Raw genomic sequence first — 12,771 nt, forward strand, 5'->3', positions numbered from 1 at the left:
TTGGTCCATTCTTCCACAGACTGGACTAAGGCAGAGGACAGGGTGATTGCAAGCCTGCATTGCCTTTAGAGAATTAATAATTACCAGGTTATCTGAGACCTGACAGTAGAACTTTACCCTTGCACTATTAGCAGTGCCTGAATGCTTCCAAGCCAATGATCTGAGTGAACATTCTCTCTGTCACATTTTCTGATCTCAGTGTTTGCAAGTCCTTAAAAACAGAATACTGCTTCATCTGTCTTTATGAACCTGGGGACTGGTAATGATTGACACTCAGTGAATATTAAATGAAGCTGTGCTAAAGCATTAGCTAATACATTAACTCTTTGCAACTATTCAACTTTTTCTAAAAAAAAATGTGGACTGTTTGGATAATTCAGTAACCATTACATTGCATAAAACTAACTCTAGAATAACGAACAAAGGTGTGATGTTTTTGGAACTATTTAGAAGACATGACTCCATATTTTTTTGCAAAATGTTTTTCCTATTTATAAATGTAATAGATGCCGATAGTATAAAATAACATAAAACTTTGAAAAGATAATTACACTTTTATCTCTATCACTCAAAATTAGCACAGCTAACTTTTTGAGATGTCTCCCTAACTCTCTTTCTCTCCTTCCTTCCCTTACCACACCATTATACTTTATCATACCCTTCCTCTTTCTCAAGCGCATATATATATATACACCTGCATATACAATCATGGTAATAAAAGAAACCTAAGTGATGAAGTTACCCTAATCTATTTTAACCCGTCTCTTGAACATTTAGGCTGGTTCTAAGCTTTCCTCATTTATAATGAAATGCATATTTGCTTTCAGTCAAGGTCTATGCATAACAGATTTGTTCACTAATATAGAACTTGTGTATGTAATGTGAAAAAATGCCTGCTACTTTTAAGTCTGAATACTACAAAAACTAATATATTTATGTTTAAACCCGCAATATCGCATTAAAGTTTAGAAGGCAATTGTTACAAACAGAATTTGGCATTAGCTATCCGAGGAATAATATTTTTTTTCAGTCTTTGAGAGGTGCACTCTATTTGCCCTCATGGTTATTGTCCTCCCATAACTGTAAGTTTTACAACTTGGTATATATTAAAGTCTGAACTCTTAACATACAAAATATCTTTTATGTTTCACTATGTCTAGTTGGCATTTATTCTTTCTTGTGGGTCTGGAGAGTTGCTGTAAGGCAAGAGCTCATAGAGAAGAGTCACAGCAATTTTATTGCTATTCACAATTAGAAATGGATGGCTAGAGGAGACTAGCCTTGACTCTTGGGAGTCACTGTTGCGGTGGGAGAGGAAGTAAAGGGCAAGAAAGGAAAAGTAAGGTCAATGGGAGAACATGGATGTGAAAGACCAACATTTTTAATTCTTTGACTTTTCAGCTGTTTTATATTTCAACTTCAGGCATGCAATTTTATTATCTTCATTTTGCTTATTTATTTATCTTCCACTCTTGAATAACTCCTGTCCTTCTCTTCCCATCTGATCACAGCAATTTGCTATTCTAATGTACCCTCCCTCCCTCACCCTTCTCTAGCTTCCTCTTTCTCTCTCCTTTCATATTTTGCAGTGTACCCACTCAGTACTTATTTTTCCCAAATGTTAGAGCACAAACAGTATGTTAAGGACCCTTATTTTACTAAACAGAAGTAAGTTGCCAATTCCTAGAGAACCATGTATCCTGTCACCTCAAACTCAGTATAAATGCTTTCTTCGTTCAGGAAAAATTATAGGAATGTCATAAGGGAATTTCAGGTTCTTATTTAGTATTTCATGAGGACATTGTAGAATTTCTATTTTGGTCCTTCCAGCTATTTTTGCTGTCATTGCCTGAACTTATTTGCTGTTTTCTTGGTGATCATTTGATTGGAATGTTTGCTCATAACAATTTGATGTTTGTCACAGCAGAGTCAATATTAGACTCTGAACTTGTATCCATCGAGTCCCGTATCCTTATAAGGGTTACACACATCTCTAGCTCATAAAATACCTGGGATTAAAACTCCATGATGAGAATTTAGACAGTTCATTACACAAGCCTTACAATGTTGTCATGAATTTTCTGCTGTTGTTTGTGGATGCTTATTCCTCAATGGTTCAAATGTTGAAACCTTGCTACTCACAGAGAGTTAATGTTGAGTCTATGAAGAGAAATTAGGTTAAGGTAACTTGAGTGCTGATTAATATAACTAGAGGAACTTCTGTTAGTCAATATCTGTTCCCTGACTTCCTAACTGGAGATGTGATCTCTACTGCTATGTTTGTGTCCACCTTTGTTACATAATCCTGGAAGATGTCTCATCAGACAAAACTTACGCTTTGTCTATTCCCTAGACCCTCTAGAACTGTGAGCTAAATCAGGATTTCCTGTCCAAAATTCTACATGAGCACAGTTATTTTACTGTGCTATCAATAAATGGACTCATACAGCAACTCTGGCTACATGGCATCAGACCTAATTACCAATGGATGGTATAACTACATATTTAGTTTCAGGAATTAAACAAATAGTAATATGACCATATGATATCGCATTAAATAGCTATTAATCTTGACAAAATGTATCTAATTAATTACTTTGAGTTTTTCATTAACAAATTGGGCATGGCAGTAGTACCAACCTCAAAGTTTTCCTGTTGGCATGATCTACAGTATAAGAGTGTATAGACATGTCTATTAGTGGACAATATTAGTCCTGGGATATAATTATTGTATAATTTCTATTCTACTGAATATTAAAATTTTTCACTCACATCTATTTTCCCATATTTAACTGATTGTCTGGGTTTCTTCTCCCCCTCCAAAATAGTAAAAAATCAAATATGGAAGTTTCTCATCCTAAAAGCTGCAACAACTATTCTTGTATGAACTCAAAGTTTATATACCCCAAATTTAGAACTGAGAGAGCCTTATGTGTGGGCTTTATTACTGCCACCTGGAAGAGAAAAGCTTCACCTGAAAGGGACCGATGACAGACAAACAAGAATCATAAATTTTAAGGGAATCTGGGGAACAGTGAACTAAAAGGATGGATGTAGTTGTAGAATAAACTCTTAGTGTTTATTCCAGGCATTGGATTTTTGTTCTGGTTCTTCTCCAAATTTCATATGTGCAAGTTTGCACTTTGCCATTTGGCACTGAATTGTCTTAGGAGCAGATATCTAACTCCTATCATCTCCCTTTACTGTTTTGGTCTTTCCAGGTAAAATTTTCTCCTCTGGCTAATTGACCTAAAATGAAGTGGTCTCATGTCAACAGTTCAAAGAAGATTTCACTTACAAGGTGAACAGTGTGTTTATTATATTGAGGTTAAGCCACAGGTCATTCTCTGTGTTCCTCAATTGCCATGCTCCTGAATACTCAATCCAAACACCAGGAATATGGAGATACATGGAGCTGTTTTAGCGAAAATTCCCTGTTCTAACAGCTCTTCTGTTTGAAATCACAAAATTCTGGAGTCATACAGTTTCAGGTAGCAATGTCAGCAGAGTCAGCGTCTCACAAACTCTGTCTTCATAAGGGAAAATCTGAGAAAAAATCACCATGCTTCTGTGACCAAACACGTTTGTTCAAATGTTTTTATTGTCAGAATCTTTACAATGTAAAGACACATAGAAAGAGGGGGAGATTCAGGCAGAAAGATCCTGTTGCTTTTCAAATTATTTACTAATATATTTGGATATGATATGATGTCTTTTCTTGTATTTAGTAATAAAGATATGAATACTGAGAAGTGTGTGTGATTTTTATATTTAAATGCAAAGTAGAGCTTTAGTAAGTCTTCCGTTAAACATCTAGACAGAGTTGCTGGGGAGATGGCTCTGCAGTCAAGAGGACTCACTGTTCTTGCAAAGGACCTGGGTTTGGTTCTCAGCACTCACAGGGTAGCTTGAGCCCATTTGTTATTCCAGTTATGGAAGATCCAGCTCCATCTTGTATCCACAAACACCAGGCACACATGTAGTATATATACATAAATGAAGTCAAACTATCACTGGCATAAAGTAAAATGAAATAAAAACTATCTAGACATACCTCCTAGATGGCAAAGAGCCATTGGTAGTTCATACTGGGAACAGTAAATGCTTTGCACAAGTCAATTACAAGAAATTATATATATTTAAAGAGAGAACTATCCATAGAGAATTTTGAGTTTTAAGTGACAAAATAAAAGCAATCACAATGACTCTGACATTTTTGTCACAGACAAGATGACCAGGGCCAGTTCCGTCTATAATACATCAAACCATCTTCTTGCATGTCTATCAAGCCTGTTTTCTTCCTTTGCAAGACTTCCCTCACTTATTTCAACAATCAATTTTACTTCTAGGTATTGGTAGGAAAAAAGGGCAAACATATCACATCCTGCACAGAAGCACATATACAAAATACACCACAAATGATCTTGAGATCTGTGATTATGTGAAAACTATGTGAAAGCAAAGGTGTTCACTTATTCGCTTATTCTCCTCCTCAGTCTTGGTCTTCCTGTCTGATATTGCTTTCTTTTGTTCCCCTGATTCTTTCCTCTGATGTTGTGTTCCCCTGACCACCTTATTTCTCTCTCTCTCTCTCTCTCTCTCTCTCTCTCTCTCTCTCTCTCTCTCTCTCTCTCTCTCTCTCTCTCTGTGTGTGTTTCTGTCTGACCCATTTGCCTCATTGACTTTCTGTACGTTATGCCTCCCTCCTTCCATTTTTCCTTCCTTCTCTTCATCATTTTTATGTCTTTTTGCTTCAGACTGTTACTTGTTGTGTCCTCTGTGTGTTCCTTGGCCTCTGTCTGTCTGTAATTTTCTCTCCTTTGTCTCTCTTGTGCCAATTCTCTCAGCTGACTTACTTACTGGCATGGTTACTCAACAGTCCTCACAACCTTAGGTGTACAGATGCCATTATACAAAAGAAAGGAAACTGGATCACAGATAGGCAAGTATTTTCTTTTTACTTAGTTCTCATTATTTTAATCTCGGTTCAAAGCTATTATTACTTCCTCTAGTGATGTTACTGAGGAATGGATGGCATATCTTGCCCTTTGTCTGCAGAAGGCTGCTGATTTTAGACTCCTGAAAGCATGTTACCCACTGTGATTGCTGCATTAGTTCACTATTTGAGATTTGTTCTCAAAATTCTAGTCCTCAAACCATGGAGGTTCCCATAGTCTATTAGGTGAAAATAATTTCAAAGGAATATTGTGCCATTTACACAAATTTATATTTCAAGTTGGTAGTGACAAACTAACAATTCACTGTGTTATTCATGATTATTTATTTGAAGTGAATAAACAGAACATCTAGATCTGTTAGTGGCATCCTTGATGAAGAAGTAGAGATTACTTTACAGCTCGTCCTTGGTGGAAATGTGAAGTATGCATTAAACACCCTGGCCATAAACTGAAAGAGGCTTCTTTCATGGGAAAAAACGCTGGCCATAAACTGAAAGAGGCTTCTTTCATGGGAAAAAGGAGCTTAGGTGATTGAATTGCAAACTGAAATAAACACATTTTCATTGTTAAGCTTAATGTAAAAGTGAGACTGATATTCATATCAAAGGTATGCAATTTTCAAATTTGGAGGTACAGACCAAGAGAAATGACTAATTTTTTATTTTTGTTAGCCATCTAGGTTAATATTTAAGTAAAAATCAGTAAGTTGAGAGCCTCTGAGTTTCTATTATATCTTTGATATTGCAATGAAATAATAGTCTTCTGATGAAATGTGGTGATGGCAGTGGCCATTTTGGTAGTTCATACTTAATATTTTTGAGGGTGCACATCAATATCATAAGGCAGTACCATCAAGCTAGTGTTTGGTGACAAAGTTTGTATTGTGCAAGATCTGCAAACAAGACTGGAGGGATTTAACTAAGCAGTCTATAAGTTGTTCATTGTGGTATAATGTTTAGCAATGCAATTAAACTTTTAGAAACCACTAGTCCCAGAAGGTCATTATACAATCAAAGAAAAATATAATGATGAAAGACACTTAGGAAAGTGCCTGTCTTTTACATATCTTTTTAGCCTGGATTTTTCTCCGTATATTTCAACCAAAGACTATAACACAGAATAAATGACTTCAGCAGAATGCACAAAACATTGTATAACACTCCTATGCTCTTCCCCAGCTTTTTTGTTTAGAAAACATAATTATCATAAAATATGTCAGTTATAGATTTTTCATATTGTTGATTTATGACTATTTTTATTTTTTAGACTGAATACATTTATATGCAGCTATTAATCACAAAATTTATAGTTACTAATAATATGTATAAATGTTATGAGTTTGTAAATATATAAATGTTCCAATATTTTGAATCATGTTTAAAATTTGAATTACACATTTGTTTCTGAACGTTTTTCATGTTTGGAAAGTTTAAGAACATTAGGTTTGCAAATATTCATGTTACGACTATTTTAAAACTGTTTAACATTTAAATGATAACTGGTTGGTTGATAATGAAAATATCTTACGTGTTTAATTATGCATTCTAAATACAATAAAATTAACTACTATAATTCAAATATATTGATTGTCTTCAGTCTTCCATCATGTTGAAAAGTCGAATTTGATCCTATTTCCCAAATTTTGAGAGCCAGTGTCCTAAACTGTCCTGTGTCCTCACACCCAGGTACATTACTTGAGGATAATAAACGGACTTAGTAGTCTCAAACCACACTTAGATACTGATGTTTCTAATTCCTGCATGGTGACCTACTTCTTCAAGATTCTTCATTTGGCTAACTATAAGTACTGCATGGAGATACTGAAGAAGTCTGTTATACACTATGGGTGTGTATTGCTTTCTAGTCAATGGCAAGCATATGCATGTTATCTACATCTTATTTTTCTTGTTTAAAGTAGGTGAATTTGAGCCAACTATCTACACCTTATTATGGTATAACCAACCAGGCCAAAGCTCAGTGACCTGAACCTCAATTCCCTTGTTTCTCATACTTTGGTGAATACTTTGTTGTCAGTTCTTCAGAACATCTGCTAATCTCCCATTTGGGGTTCTGCAGCTGTGATCATCTGACAATTCAGCTGAGACAGAATGGTCTAAATTGGTAAAACCCAAGTGTTCCTGCCAGGTGTGCACAATGCCCCTACACCTTAGGGTGGCTTCTAAAAAAGTCTCTTAAATTTATTAACCTTTATTATTTAAATAAAACATTGCAAATAGAATATACACCACACTACAAAATTAAGCAGACCCATAGTCTATATATCTCATCAAACCTCTGTAAATTTAGAATGGCCATTCTGCAGCTGTGGTGCTTCCTATGGGATTTTACTTTGACCATTTAATATATTTCATGCTCTTTCCCACCACCTAAACCAAAATTCCATTGAAGAATTTACCTTTATGTCCTCTTTAGAAACTCCCATATAGTACCTTCACTCTATTGATAATGAAAAGAGTTCCAAGAGAAAAAGTAGAGAAGAATGGAATACAAGGCTTTCTGTGTTCTAGAAACTGCAATACTCTATTATATTATACCCACTAGCTAAGAATCGATGAAGCAAATCTGTATTTAAAAGATGGAGAAATTGCATTCGTTCACATGTATGTATGTGTTTCTTTGTATTTTGTGTTTACTGGCTTTAAAAATATATTCATGCAGCAGGTACATTCATTTATATGTTCATTTATATGTTTTTCATTACCACAAAACCCTCTTCCAAAGTTTAGAAAACAAGAATAATTCTCTCTATATTTTATTTTTATCAGTTGTTATAATTTTTTTCTTTTTACATTGAAACAACATGGCAGGTTTTCTTGTGATATCTCTATGAATAATGAGTTTTGGTTAATCCTTCCCCACAGATTCATGTATTCCATTTCCCTACCCCCATTCTCTGTCTGTTCTTTGTTCCCAGCATTCTCCCTTACACACTCATAGTGTGTGTGTGTGTGTTTTATCCTCATTCTTCCCACTCTCTTAAAGTTTCATTGATTCCCCACCTCATGGAACTTATTTATCCTCTACACATACATTCCTTTGCTGTCTAAAATGAAAGCTATGACCACATCAAGTCCTGGATGCGTGTTAAGAATGATTCCAGCCATTTTGCAAATTGTGTATCATGGCATCAGTAAGTTAATTTCATATGTGAAGAAACTAAGACCAATAACAACAAATAGATTTGAAAGAGGCAAGGTTTTGATTAGAGCACAGATAAGTTTGCTTTTCAAACCCATAACCCCAGTCACTGAAATATTTAGAGAAATACTGACTCTGCTATTTAAAGAACAAAAATAAGGTTCAGTGAAGCTTCAGTTTAGGTCTGTTTTTCTTTCTACATTGTGATTCTTCCTGTCCCCTGCAATACTCACACACTGCTCTGAGGTGTACTTAAGAAGAGAAAGTTGGAGTGGAGTGAATGCCTTGAAAAACACATCATGGATCATCGAAAAGTATAACAGACTCTTCCAGAGCATGAAGCAGCTTGACACCCGGGAGGAAGAGAGGAAGGACCATCGCTCTGCAGCAGTCAATAAATAAATAGCTCAGCTTGAAACTGAGATGCTCTTTGCTTACCATATGACATGCAATTTAACTTCAATTTCAGTACTCTACCCATTAAATGACCTGATGTACTCTACATCCTCAAATTTTATTAATAATGAATAGAATAATATATAAAAAGTGAACACACATTGCAAGGATGCAATAAATTTGATCACTCATTTATTAATGAAATAATTATAAACATCCATCTGTTTCATTGGGTTTCCTGGAGATTACACAATAAAATTAATGAAGTATATAAAACATTAGATTCTTCATTTGCCTTTTTCTAGTCTTCCTGCCCTCAAACTCAAAGCTGAATATAGATACTTTAAAAGGTTCAAACAGGGAAAGTGAAAAGAAATGTGTTATTTTACTGGGTGAATTTTAATATGAAACATAGGCTCTAGTGCAATGAAGCCCTTCTCCTTTGTGGACTGAGAATAACTGAGACCTGAAACATAGTTGTTGGAGATGTTACTATGCATCCAATCATGGTGTCAGAGGAGCTGAAAGCAGAGTTGAATCCCAAGAAAAGTCAAGTCGGGAAGAGACCCAAGACATCTAGGATATTTTGTTAGAATAGAATAAGTTCTGAAGAGCTTTTAAAAAGTCTGTACACGTACTATGCTCAGCTTTGAGGGTGAAGGATGTTTGTAAAAGAAACCCAGACATCAACAAGCAGCCAGGAACCCATCCCCTTCTGCTGTCACTTAGTTTTTCTTTCATGCTCCCTAATATGGAGCATAAGAGGTAGTCAGCTGGCAGACAAGAAAGGAGGTGTACAGAATCTCAATGCTGTGATCCTGAAGCAGGATATGGAGCTTGGTTTTGAAGCTGAAGACAACTTAAAGAACACATCTGAAGTGGCCTTTACTGAAAAGGAAATTTAATAGTTCAAATTGTGTAACTAAATATAATCTATCTAGTATGTTTGATATATCAATATTATTTAAAAGACTTTTGTAATATTTTTGGGAAGAAGGACCCATTATGCCATCTAGTACAATCAAGACTTCTTCGTCTTGCTTTGTTTCTTTTGAAGAAATAGAAATCCAGGAAGCCACAAATATAGTGTTCAGCATTTCATTACTGTGATTTGCATAATCAGGATTTTATTTAATTATTTTTGTAAGCATCTGTTTTAATAAAACCAAAATAACTATTAAAAGGTATAGACTTATGTTGATGAATGACAGTGACTTCATGACATTTATGTGATTACACTGTAATTTCGAATATTGATTTAAATTTTTGCATGTTTGGGTATGTCTATGTATGTCTGTGTGTTGTGTGTAGAGCAAAGCAAAAGGAGGTTGAGGGAGGAGACAGACAGGCAAAGAGAAAGAGTTGGATTAGTATTGACAGTCTGAAAATAAGAGCTGACAACTTGGGCGTAATCCCTGGTAAATTTACAGGTAGTGTCTCTGCTTGGAAACAAAAAAAATATACTTAAGATAATTTATTTTCATAATTATTAAGTTGATTGACAAAATAACTAGAAGTACTAGAATGCTATGTTGTAGGTGATTTTGTTTCTTTGCTTTCTTTTATGGAAAATAGAGGCTTGGTTTTGTCTTCTTTTTCACATAACATATACTGATTAAGTAGTTTTCCCTCCAAATACTACTCTCAGTTCCTCTCCACCTCCCTCCAAATCCAAGTCCACCCCTTTCTGTCTTTATTGGAAATCAAACAGGCTTCTATTGGATAATAATAAAAATAAAATATATTGAAATATAACATAAGAAGGTAAAACAAAACTAACGTATCAGAAATAGACAAAACAAACAAATAGAAGGAAAAGAGCCCAAGAGAATGAAGAATAAACAGAGACTCACTCTTTAGCACATAAGGGAAGTCCATAAAAAGAGTGGACTAGAATCCATAATATATAAGCAATGGAACTGTCAGGTCACAGTGTGTGTGTGTGTGTGTGTGTGTGTGTGTGTGTGTGTGTGTGTGTGTGATTCATATTTTAAAAGATAAAATTAAAAAAAAAACAATAAGATGGAAGAGCTCTCACATAGCATTATAAGATAAGGAATCACCAAAGATGACATTGGGTTTATTTTCTGCATGCAGCCTACCCTTTTAATTTATTTCATTTCATTTTTTCTTTATTTATTTTTTACTTGTCAATCCCAGTTTCCTCTCCCTTCCCTCCTCCCGCACCCCTCCACCATCCCCCCCAGCCTCCCACCCTATTGCCAATTCCTTCCACATAGGGGATATCTAGAGTCTGTCATTTCACTCAGGGTAGGGTCCAGGCACTCCCCTAAGAGTCCAGGCTGAGAGAGCATCCCTCTTTGTGTTATGGACACACTATGTCTGTTTGTATTCGAGGGATAAACACTGATCCACTGCTCAGGGCCCCATAGGTTGCCCAGGCCTCCTCTCTGACTCTCACATTTGGGGGGTCTGGATCAGTCCCATGCTGGCCTCCCAGCTGGCGGTCTGGGGTCCAAGAGCTCTCCCCTGTTCACATCAGCTGTCTCTGCTGGTTTTGCCAGCCCATTCTTTGTCAATTTGCTCATAGCTCCTCTCTCTCTGTCACTGGGTTTCTTGGGTTCAGTTCAGTGTTTAACTGTGGGTGTTTGCCTCTGCTTCCATCAGTCACTGGATGAAGGATCCACGATGGTTATAGACATCGAGTTCATTATCAGGCCTTTAAGAGTGGTTTGTTCCCACTGATAGTCCCTTGGAGAAAAATAAATTCCCATCTTCCTGAAGAAGTACCACACTGATTCCCATAGTGTCTGTACAAGTTTGCACTCCCATTGGCAATGGATGAGTGTTCCTCTTCCTTCATATGCTCACTATCATGAACTGCTCCTTGTTTATTGATCTTAGCCATTGTGACAGGTGAAAGATGACATCTCAAGGTACCATTTTCATATCCTTCTAGCATAGACTGTTGAGGATTTCTTAATGTTTCCTAGAATATAAGCTTCATCTTTTGACAATTTTCTGTTTATATCTGTACCCCAGTTTTAATTGGGTGAATTGTTTTCTTTACTACTAATTTTTGGTTTGAAGTCTGTTTTGTAGATATTAAAATGACTTTACCAACTTAGGTCTATTTTCTTTGAATATCTTTTCTCATCTTTTTACTCTGAAGTGTTATTAATCCTAACTTATAAGGTGTGTTTCTTGATTGCAACAGAATAATGGATCCTTTTTGTGAGTATTTTCAGAGTTCTGAGAAGACACGATTTTCTTCTCCTTCCCCTATTGTTTTTATTCTTAGATTTTTGTCTTTCATTGTATCTCAAATTTATTAGAAGTTTTGTGCCAACATTTTATTAGATTTAACAGTTTCCTTGACCAGGTATTTTCTATGATGTTTTTAATGACTGAGATTCTCTCTGTGTGCTGTTGGTGAAGCTTGCCTTTGAGGTTCCTATTTGAGTTCCTAAATTTTTCATTTCCAGATTTTCCTCAGTTTGGATTTTCTTTATTGGTTATATTTCTTTTGTATTCACTTCTTAGCATTTTTGTTGTTTGTGGAGACATTGTTACAGAGAGTCCACATCATTCAGTCACAGTTTAAAGTCATTTGAAATTCTTTATTCCAGTCATTAGGAACTATAACCTTGTATTTGAGAATCAAATGTAATGATGAGTGTTTAGTGTAAAAATTTCGATGGCCAAAATCACATCTTGGCATCTTTTTCAGGAGCTGCAGTTAGAGTTTTTGCTCAAGCAATACAGATGATACAATATGTTAGCTAAGGCATGTTGACCTAGGCTTCCTAAATAGAATTGGGCAATTTTTCATGGGTTTTACCAGCAATGATAAAAAATTGTAATTTAATCTAAAATGGCCATGGCAAGACTACAAAAAGGAGCAATTTCTGTAATGTTTTGCCCTCTCACAATATTGTCATGGCTATTACTGATTATATTTTTACAGTGGGGTCTGTGAATCTGGGTTTGAGTTGATCATCGTTCTAGGTACATGTGTAGGTTCTTGTCTTTGTTGTGTGGGTGTTTGGTTAATTGTATTTTGTTGTCCTCTATGGTTCTTAGGAGAGTGTGGTAGCTGTGTGTTTCCTGGTAGGGTTTTCTTCTGGGATACTGATATGTGTGTCTAATGGGGGTTCCTGGAAAATGACTTCCTAGATATTGGAAACTGACACTTAAAAATGTTAATGGAATAGGAGGAATCCACAGGAGACAGGAAAGTGGGATTCTCCACCAGAATCTTTTAGTCTCCTGGGAATTGGGGAGAAAGTGAGGAGAA

General features: G+C 35.7%; 1 protein-coding gene across 4 annotated transcripts in view; it reads left to right on the forward strand.

Moving 5' to 3' along the window:
• Window positions 1-12,771, forward strand: part of Lingo2 (leucine rich repeat and Ig domain containing 2) — a 1,146,222-nt gene that overhangs the window by 188,033 nt on the left and 945,418 nt on the right. The gene's annotated exons all lie outside the window — the stretch shown is intronic.

The sequence above is a fragment of the Mesocricetus auratus genome, unplaced genomic scaffold, assembly GCF_017639785.1.
Source record: "Mesocricetus auratus isolate SY011 unplaced genomic scaffold, BCM_Maur_2.0 Super-Scaffold_6730, whole genome shotgun sequence".
Classification (NCBI taxonomy): domain Eukaryota; kingdom Metazoa; phylum Chordata; class Mammalia; order Rodentia; family Cricetidae; genus Mesocricetus; species Mesocricetus auratus.